Source organism: Impatiens glandulifera, chromosome 6 (genome assembly GCF_907164915.1).
Source record: "Impatiens glandulifera chromosome 6, dImpGla2.1, whole genome shotgun sequence".
Lineage (NCBI taxonomy): Eukaryota > Viridiplantae > Streptophyta > Magnoliopsida > Ericales > Balsaminaceae > Impatiens > Impatiens glandulifera.
The window spans coordinates 34,984,934-34,994,732 of record NC_061867.1 but is presented as its reverse complement, the minus strand read 5'-3'; the positions used below and the strand labels follow the sequence as shown (position 1 = coordinate 34,994,732).

At 35.3% G+C, this 9,799-nt stretch overlaps 1 non-coding gene across 1 annotated transcript; it reads left to right on the top strand.

Annotated features, from left to right (window-relative positions):
• The first annotated feature begins 5,093 nt into the window (after positions 1–5,093).
• LOC124944197 lies at positions 5,094–5,322 on the top strand. The gene has a single exon (XR_007099845.1). It is a non-coding gene; the product is annotated as a small nucleolar RNA U3 (small nucleolar RNA).
• Positions 5,323–9,799: the final 4,477 nt, after the last annotated feature.

Sequence of the window (9,799 nt, the reverse complement as noted above, 5' to 3'; positions counted from 1 at the left end):
GAGCGGATGACTGACTGACCACGATCGGCAGATAGAAGGTACGTCGTCACTCGTCACTCACTCAGTGTCTCCGACGGAATGGAATTCCACTCTTCCCATCCATCCATCCATCCATCATCAGCTGAGCTCTCTCGTCGGATTGTAATGTAAGACATGACCCTTAGATTGATTGCACGCAATAGGCTAGCTAGGGTTTTGTCTTTTCACTGTTTGTTTGTTTGTTTGATATGTCGTAAGTTTAGTCTTCTGCATTGCACAATTGTCTCTCACTCTCTGGGACTGACTGGGATAAATGTCTTGGTAGTCAATCAGTCACCTATTCTTTGTATACATGGAACATGCAGGCAGGATAACTCTCAACTCTTTGACAAAGATTATCCTGCCCTGCCTTGCCTTGTCTTCCCTTCCCTTCCCTTCCCTTCCCTTCCAAGTTCCATTCCATTCCAATCCATGACTAACTAACTAATTGCAATACCCTGATGAGATCTCTCTATTTTTGTGTCCTCCATATATCACTGTTTAGTCAACTCAACTCAACTCAACTCAACTCAACTCAACTCAACTCTTTAGTATAATCTTGTTGGGTAAATTTTGGGTTATATTCAAGAGCTGTTTGTTTGTTTGTTAGCGGCTATGGTATCCATTGATAAATGTGAGCAATGTTAGAGTTTTGCAAATTCTTTGACAAGAGAGAGGCATGCAGGCAAGAGTTTTTGTACTTAATTAGTATTTGTTGAATTGATAAATATTTTTACAAAGCAATATTTATAAGTTCCAAAATTTCTCACTACTATGCAATGTTTTTATGTTGAATATAATGAAATAGATAATTCCATGTTTGTCGAAAAATGAAAAGATAAATGTATATCAATAATATTAGTTACTTCTATTTGAAGGTAAATGTTGAGACAATGATCATGAGAGTCGTACACAGACAGGGACGGATCTATATAAGGGCTCGGGTGGGCTGAAGCCCACCCTGAAAAAAAAATTACGGTTCAAATTTTACTATATCCGCTAATTTCTTTTAAATTTTCAATATACTTCAACGTTTTTTTTTATCTAACTATTAAAAAAATGGTAAAACTTAACTTTATCCATTAGTTTTATTCGGAATTTTCTCGATATTTTTTTAAGCTCACCCCCAAAAAAAATTTAAGCCCACCCCAACCCTATTTTTTGAGTCCGTCCCTATACACAGACAATTTCAGATCTACGACCTTCGAAGAAATAATTTATAATTTAGCGCCGCTTAATCATGATAACCATACTAACTCTCATGGTGTCCATGGTCGTTCAGACCACTAGAGCCAACGTCGCCCATAGCGATTCTCTCACGAAACTCTCCTCTATGATGACTGTCAGTAAACATAGAGATAATGTTGATGTTGTCGTCGTCCTAAACTCATCAAATACTTCATTGTCTAACTTGTTTTTCTCATCTTTCACCCTTCCATTTTCATCATCCATTCTTGGCTTTTCAGATTCTAGGTACATTCTCTTTCATTTCTATACTAATAATATTCACAAATAGTATTTGTACAAAATTTATCTTATTAGCTTCAAATAGCGATTTTGTTCATATTCAGTTGGTTCTTACTTTTTTACATATTTATTGTTCCAAATTATTCCAAAATCATCATTCTAGTAGTTATAGGATAAATATGAACATTATTGCTTTATCTATATTTATTTTCTGAGTTTTGATGAAAATGTAATGTGAATTGAATTTAATTATGTTGATTGGAGAAAGTAGTAAATGAATTTAACTTGCAATAAAGTTATTTTTCAACATTTTGACCAAAAAAAATTTGAACATCATGTAGGGATGGGATAAATGGAAGACACAAATAACTAAGTTGTATTGTATTTGATTATGGATTTGATGTGATCATCCCTAAGAGGGATTCATTGAAAACAATGTTAAAAAATACTTGTTCTTATTCCCCACTACAATTTGTCACTAGATACAATTATATATATACAATTATATATATATATATATATAATATAATATGTTATACAAACTCTATAAGTTGGTTAATTCTAATTAACTTTGAAGTTTGACTATCTCTCAATTTGTGCATTCCTTTGTTTGAATTTAAAAAGAATGTATAACCTAGTTGATATGTTTGTCGTGTTTAAACCAATGTCTTATCGCCTTGAATATATTTTATTTAATAACAAAACGACAAATTATTTAATGAAAGTAAATTCATTCTATGTATGGTAAAAGTACTTGTTATTCTCAAATGTTTATTCTAAAAAAAATCATGTTTTTGTCGTATGTTGTCATTTGTTTTGTTAATTTTTTTTGTATTGTTAGGCTATTTGCACTTAATTTGTATTAATTGAATTATGACATATTTTTACTACTGAGATTATTTATAAGCGCTCCAAAATTTCTAACATCTATGTGGGAGAGAATGAAATAGATAATTTCATGTTTGCAAGAAAATGAAAAAAATAAAAATAGTTTAATAATATTACATTTTTGATAGCAAATTTGTAATTATGAAAATTCATTCCTCAATAGTGTTTAATTTTAGCGATGGTATAATTTTTTCGGTAGCGGTTGGTAAAAGAGAAAAGAAAGGGTCAAAATATATTGTTATATTTTTTTTTTTTTGTCAAATATATTTATTTTTAACAAAATGTAAATTATCATTAATTAATACATACTAAGAGGAGAAGGGGTGAAGCTGATTAATTTTAATTTTGTTTTTCTCAAAATGAGAACATTATTAGTAAAGTTTAAAAGGTTAGTTGTATATTATATTAAGTTTGGGGTGGTGTTGTTTAAATGAATAAGAAAGGGAAGACGAAGTGAGTCAACTCGGATCCGAAGAGCTGAGTTTGTGTCATGTCAACCGCCAAAATTTGAGCTCTTACTCTCGCTCAAATTTCTCTTTCTTACCGATTTCACTTGAAGTTGTGCTAGAATGAAATTAGGTCGTCGAAATGCACAGTTTAATCTTCATCTTCTTGATTGCATTATGCAGATTTTGTCATTTCGTGGATGCATTGTCGAATTTGACCTTCCTTCCAGATCCAACAATAAATTCATTCATTAATCCTACAACTTCCAATCATAGACTTTTGACATTTCTAAACGGTTGACATTGAATCTTATCTATTATCATTCGATCCTATTCATTAACATTAAATTTCACCAAAACTTCAAAAATATGTATAAATTTATATTTATTTGAATTAAATTATATTTATTTGAATTAAATTATATTTAATTTATTTATCAAAATTCCCATTTTCTTTCCGGATTAATGTAATTAGTTTAAAATTCCAATGTGAACATGTATTCTTCTATTAACTATATATATTATATTAAGTTTTTTTGGGTGGTGTTGTTTAAATGAATAAGGAAGGGAAGACGAAGTGAGTCAACTCGGATCCGGATCCGAAGAGCTGAGTTTGTGTGGAGATGTGAACCGCCAAAATGATTTCACTTGAAGTTGTGCTAGAATGAAATTACGTCGTGGAAATGCACCGTTTAATCTTCGTCTTCTTGATTGCTTTCTGCGGATTTCGTCATTTCGTGGATGCATTTGTCGAAGAATTTGACCTTCCTTCCAGATGCACGCACCACCAAGTCCAACCAGTTACGAGAAATGGATTCTCTTCCGTGGAATGGCCGACTAAGGTAGCGTCGCGTTCTATGAGCGGATGACTGACTGACCACGATCGGCAGATAGAAGGTACGTCGTCACTCGTCACTCACTCAGTGTCTCCGACGGAATGGAATTCCACTCTTCCCATCCATCCATCCATCCATCCATCATCAGCTGAGCTCTCTCGTCGGATTGTAATGTAAGACATGACCCTTAGATTGATTGCACGCAATAGGCTAGCTAGGGTTTTGTCTTTGCACTGTTTGTTTGTTTGATGTGTCGTAAGTTTAGTCTTCTGCATTGCAGAACTGTCTCTCACTCTCTGGGACTGACTGGGATAAATGTCTTGGTAGTCAGTCAGTCACCTATTCTTTGTATACATGGAACATGCAGGCAGGATAACTCTCAACTCTTTGACAAAGCTTATCCTGCCTTGCCTTCCCTTCCAAGTTCCATTCCATTCCAATCCATGACTAACTAACTAATTGCAATACCCTGATGAGATCTCTCTATTTTTGTGTCCTCCATATATCACTGTTTAGTCAACTCAACTCAACTCAACTCAACTCTTTAGTATAATCTTGTTGGGTAAATTTTGGGTTATATTCAAGAGCTGTTTGTTTGTTTGTTAGCGGCTATGGTATCCATTGATAAATGTGAGCAATGTTAGAGTTTTGCAAATTCTTTGACAAGAGAGAGGCATGCAGGCAAGAGTTTTTGCCAGACAATTATTAGTCCAACTAACAAATGTGCACCCTCCAAATATAGACATGCTACCCTCATTGTGCATCCTTCAAATATAGATATGCTACCCTCATTATGCATAGCATTCCATTCCATTCCATTCCATTATTGACTATTCTTTGGTTTCCAGATGAACTTTCTGTCTGTGAAATCCATCAATAGATATGACCTTAATTTTGATTGAAGTTTAGCATTCAACTTTATTTTTCTATCATCTCACAGGAGGACATATCACAGGTTTGGGGTTAAGTTATTTGAACGGAGGCTGATTTGTCCAAGCATTTGTATATGAAAAGTTACCCCTGTTAATGAAATAATTTTACAGTTTACACTATCTTCCTTCCATGATTAACTAATTCCAGCACCTGATGATATCTTTCATGATTAACTAATTCTAACTTAATGATATCTATTTCTGTGTCATCCTCACAAGTCGGCCCTCATTTCCTTGTCCTTTACTACCTTATCACAGTTTTTTTTCTCAACACTTTGGTGTGCTTGTTTGATTAATTTGGGGTTATTTATAATAGTAGTATAATCTTGTTTGGGTAAATATTTATATAGATTATTTGTGGTATAATAATTGTGTTGATCATTTTATTTAATTATATTTAACCATATTCCAAACAGGTCCTTGAGTTATCTGATGTTTATATCCCACATTGCCCAGGTAACCAAAGTTTCTGAAGTATATATTAAGAAGGTTTGAGAATGAGAGTCACGACCTTACTTGAACAGGATCTGTTCTATAGGCTCGTACATCTGTATCCTTGATTTCTAAGGAGACAGGAATCTGTGTCTGGTTGATGAGATGTTGCCGCTAGACCAGAGCGTGATTAACGGCCATGTTGACCACCGGCTTCGGCTTCTGGTCACACTGCTGTAGAGGATCGTTCTCAGTCGGTGCTTTGGCCCCGGCTGGGTTGGTCTAGCGGTTGTCTGACAGGCTCACCTAATTTTTTTATGTCTTCTACTATATATGTATATATATGCCTTCTAAGTGTTCATTGGAATGCACAATGAAAGCAAAACCTAACACTGATTAGAAAAAAAATGTTATCGTGAATCATTTTGACACTATGAATGAGTCAGCATATGTTTTGGCCTTTAGAGCATGATTAAGCAAGACTTTACTTGAACCATGAACTGTTCTATAAGTCTTCATACTTGATATCTAAAACTCATGAATCTATGCCTTCTTTTGTTGTTTTTATTATGTCTTGTAGATTAATGATAGTAATCAGTGTTTTCTTAGATATGCTCTTTCTACTCTTTCTTAGACAGGCTCACCCATGACCCACCTTCTTTTTTCTACCCTAATTACTTCACATATATATATGCCTTCAAGGTGTTTGATGAAAATGCACTCTGAAAGCAAAACATCACTGGAAAAGGTTTTTTTCTACTTTGGGAAGGAAAGGCTTTAATGAATTATCTGAAGATAGATTTTTAATAGCTGGTGGTATAATATTACTACTGCCTTGATTCTTCTTGTCTTTTCAGGCCAAACCTCCCCATGTTTAGTACTTAATCTTTACGACAATTACATTTAGGGCTTACTTTTTAGCAAACACTTTCAATCGGATATGATGAAGTGAAGCTGATCGGAGGTAGCAAACACTTGGTAGTCGATGATGACCTTCAGGAGATGGCTAAGACGGCCGCCTGGAGCGTCGGCTCCTTCAAGTTTATGGGAATGAGTCTACTCTATACTTTCCATAGTTTATTACACATTGACTTTTAGCTTGTTTTTATTATGTCTTGTAGATTAATGATAGTAATTAGTGTTTTCTTAGATAAGCATTAGGGCTGGAGATGGTTTGCATAATCTGAAGGTCAGCACATTTAAAATGAAGATTTCTTGCTATTTGCTTATTATTATTCATCTGATAAAGCTTGATTTTGCCATATCCTCTTGAATTACTCCATAATCTAGGAAATGATTCGAGGTATGCCATCTGTTTGTCTGTTTGTTTGTTAGATGCTACCGTTTTCATAATCTCATCTAGTAGTATCACTTGTTAACGGCTTTGTTTGTGTTGCATATATAATGTACGTTAGATGCCATTGTTTTCACAATTATGTATTCTGTAATATTGTCTGTTTCACAATTAAGATATTTAGTTGCTTTCTTCACTAGAAGCTCTCTTGTCATTAATCTATAAAACATGTAGGTTACTCTGTTATTATGATTTACAGCATATTCATTTCTGGTGTTGTTGTCCATGAATGGATATTGATGCAAATATAAATGTTCATCAACCTTGTGCAGAGACACTTTTGTAGACACTTTCATGTTGCAAGTAGCCATTTTGTCTTTCATGTTGCAAGTAGCCATTTTGTCTAATCATATGAATGGGAAGGATAACCAGGGCCATGACTATAAGCCTTTTTCTATCTGTTTTTGTTCTAGAAACTGAGTTCGTTCATCACTAAATATTCTCCCAGTTTTCCTTTTCTGCAGGAATCCTGTCCCACTCCAACCGTTTCATTTCACCTCAACGGAATTCATCACTTACTCCACTATCAGATGACAAAATATTTGTCATCAACCACTTCTTGCAAGAAGCTCAGGTAATTGCAAATAGTTTTGACTTTTGAATTCTCTACATGTGAGCATTTCATTGAACTCTGCACCATTTAATAAATCTTTTGTGTATTATTGTAAAACTCAGATATTGCTTCACTAGGTGCAAATCTTGTCTGTGAATAGTTGTTTCCAAATCAAACAAGCCAATCTATATAGTTACCTCTTTAAAACAAAAATAGGAACTTATAACTTATACTTTTGTGTAGACGGAAGTCTCTATCGGTCTAATAGATCAGTTGTCTAAAGAGTGTACCTACTTAGACGTGCATTTGCTTAAGTAGTCTGTGCTTCCAGGTTGAATAATTGTCTTGGTTTACAACCTACGCAGGTTAGACGTCGAAGTCTAATAGACGTGTAGACGCCTATAAGACAAGAGGAGTTGGACGCTCACGTCTAACCAAACACACGTTTAACCAAACACACGTTTAATGCGTGGTGTTTAAACATAATTAGACGCCCGAAGTCTGATAGACTTTTGGATGTCTGTAAGACAAGCGTGATTAGACGCCTATCCAACCTAGAGGCAAAGAATGTGAACAGTAAGTCAAATGTCTATCTACGTACGTCATTAGACCGTTCATCTTCAGACGAGTGGGACAGCTGTCTACCGGTACATGTGCTGTCTATGTACTATTACCGCCAAAAATTGAAAAGTCATTTCTCCATTAACTTGAAGACATGTGTCTGTCAACGTTACAAGAATGACTAAAATTTTTGATGTCCCTCTCCCTCACGTATTATATTAATGGTCAACTTTCATGATTAGTCTTAAATGCTGGGTTTCTTGGGAACATATTTCTACATTTTTGACGGTTTATCTGCTCATTTTTTTAGTCATACGTCAGTCTATGTCTATAAATATAACGGTGATATTCAAATGATTTAATATCCTTCCTGTGCATCTTCGAACTCTCTCTCTCTAAGAAATCCTCTTGTGTCTTTGGGAAATCTAAAATCACAATTCTCAAACAGTTCATCAAAATGAATTCTTTCGCTTCATCTACTCTTCAGATAGATTTTGATTCTGTGTCAATCTTGGTCATTCCTGAAATGGTCACCATGTTCGACTCATTCAATGCTTTGGGCTGTGAATTTTTTTTTAGGGCCCCTATCATTATTCACGAACCCGAGGTATGTGAATTCTTTAGGTTGGGAGGTCTATACGACAATAGGCTTGTCGTAACAAATATTTTTGATGATATTGCTTGCTTATGTGAAGAATCCTTCGCTCGATTCTTCGATCTTCCAACCGAGGGGCTGTCTGAGTTCCCCACATCTTCCGATGAAGTCTTATCTGAGATGTGACTTGCCTTCTCCGACACAACTTTTGATGGGAATCTCATTCTTGTCGAAACTCATAGACCTAAGTCCGTTCTAAAAGTTGAGTTCTCCCTGCTCAACGATATCATTTCCAAGTCCCTCTTGGGCAAGGAAGTTTCCAACTTCTACTCAAAAAAGGTTTTCGAGATAATGATTTCTATCACAAAGGGGACAACAATCAACTAGTCAAAAATTATTTTCAACAACCTGATGGCAATGATCTTTCCTGAAAGGACGCCTCCTACGTATGTTGCCCAGCTCAGCATGCTGCTTTCAACCCTCCTTTCAAGTTTTGGGGGACCTAGGGTTATCATCAAGTCCTCAAGAGTCTTGAACTACCAAAGATTTTCGACTACGTTCTTCGGGTAGGAAGGCTTAAGCTTAGAAATAAAAATTGGGAGATCCTTTTGGCCGAAAGACCTCATTAGGAATATATCCCTCCCAATGATGTTAAAAAGGGGGAAAAGTAGTGGCCTTAGGCCTAGAGGGAACTAAGGGTAGAGAGGGATAGGAAAATACCCAATCTTTTTGTTGTGTTTGGGAAATTTTCGATTATGTTATTTCCTTCAGATCTTTTGAAAGTATAAATATATGATCTTTTGTTACTGCTTTTCTGTTCATCGATTGTGTCTATTTGTTATAAATTTTTTAACTATGTTTTAAAATCATCAATAGGGGGGAAATTATTGGGTCAAATTACTTTAACTAAAATAATTAAAAGAATAAGAATATTCTATGCCAACTGAATTTTGATGATATGTGAGTAAAACATAGTTGTGAATAAAAGCTAAATCGTTTATTTGGTTTTTATTTGCAGGTGCACATGACTATGCTATGTTGGACGTGGTCTAAGTAGGCTAATTAGACGAACTTAGACATTGAAGTCTAACTCCATTAGACATGGTAGTCTAATGAGATACATAGTTAGACATTGTAGTCTAACAGATACGTTGTTAGACGTTGTAGTCTAACTCCATTAGACGTGGTACTCTAATGGGAAACGTAGTTAGACGTTGACGACTAACTCCTTCAAACAGGTCTGAAGGGATGCGCAGTTAGACGTTGCAGTCTAACTCCATTAAACATGGTAGTCTAATGGGATACGTAGTTAGACGTTCACGTATAACTCCTTTAGACAAGTCTAAAGAGATGCGTAGGTAGATGTTGCAGTCTAACAGATATGTAGTTAGACGTTGTAGTCTAACTCCATTAGACATGGTAGTCTAATGAGATACGTAGTTAGACGTTGACGTCTAACTCCTTCAGACAAGTCTGAAGAGATGTGTAGTTAGACGTTAGAATCTAACAGATACGTAGTTAGACGCTACAGTCTAATAGATGCGTAGTTAGATGTTGCAGTCTAACATATGCGAAGTTAGACGTTGATGTCTAACTTCATTAGATGTGATAGTCTAATGGGAAACGTAGTTAGACATTGACGTCTAACTCCTTCAGACAAGTCTGAAGGGATGCGTAGTTAGACGTCGCAGTCTAACTCCATTAGACTCGGTGGTCT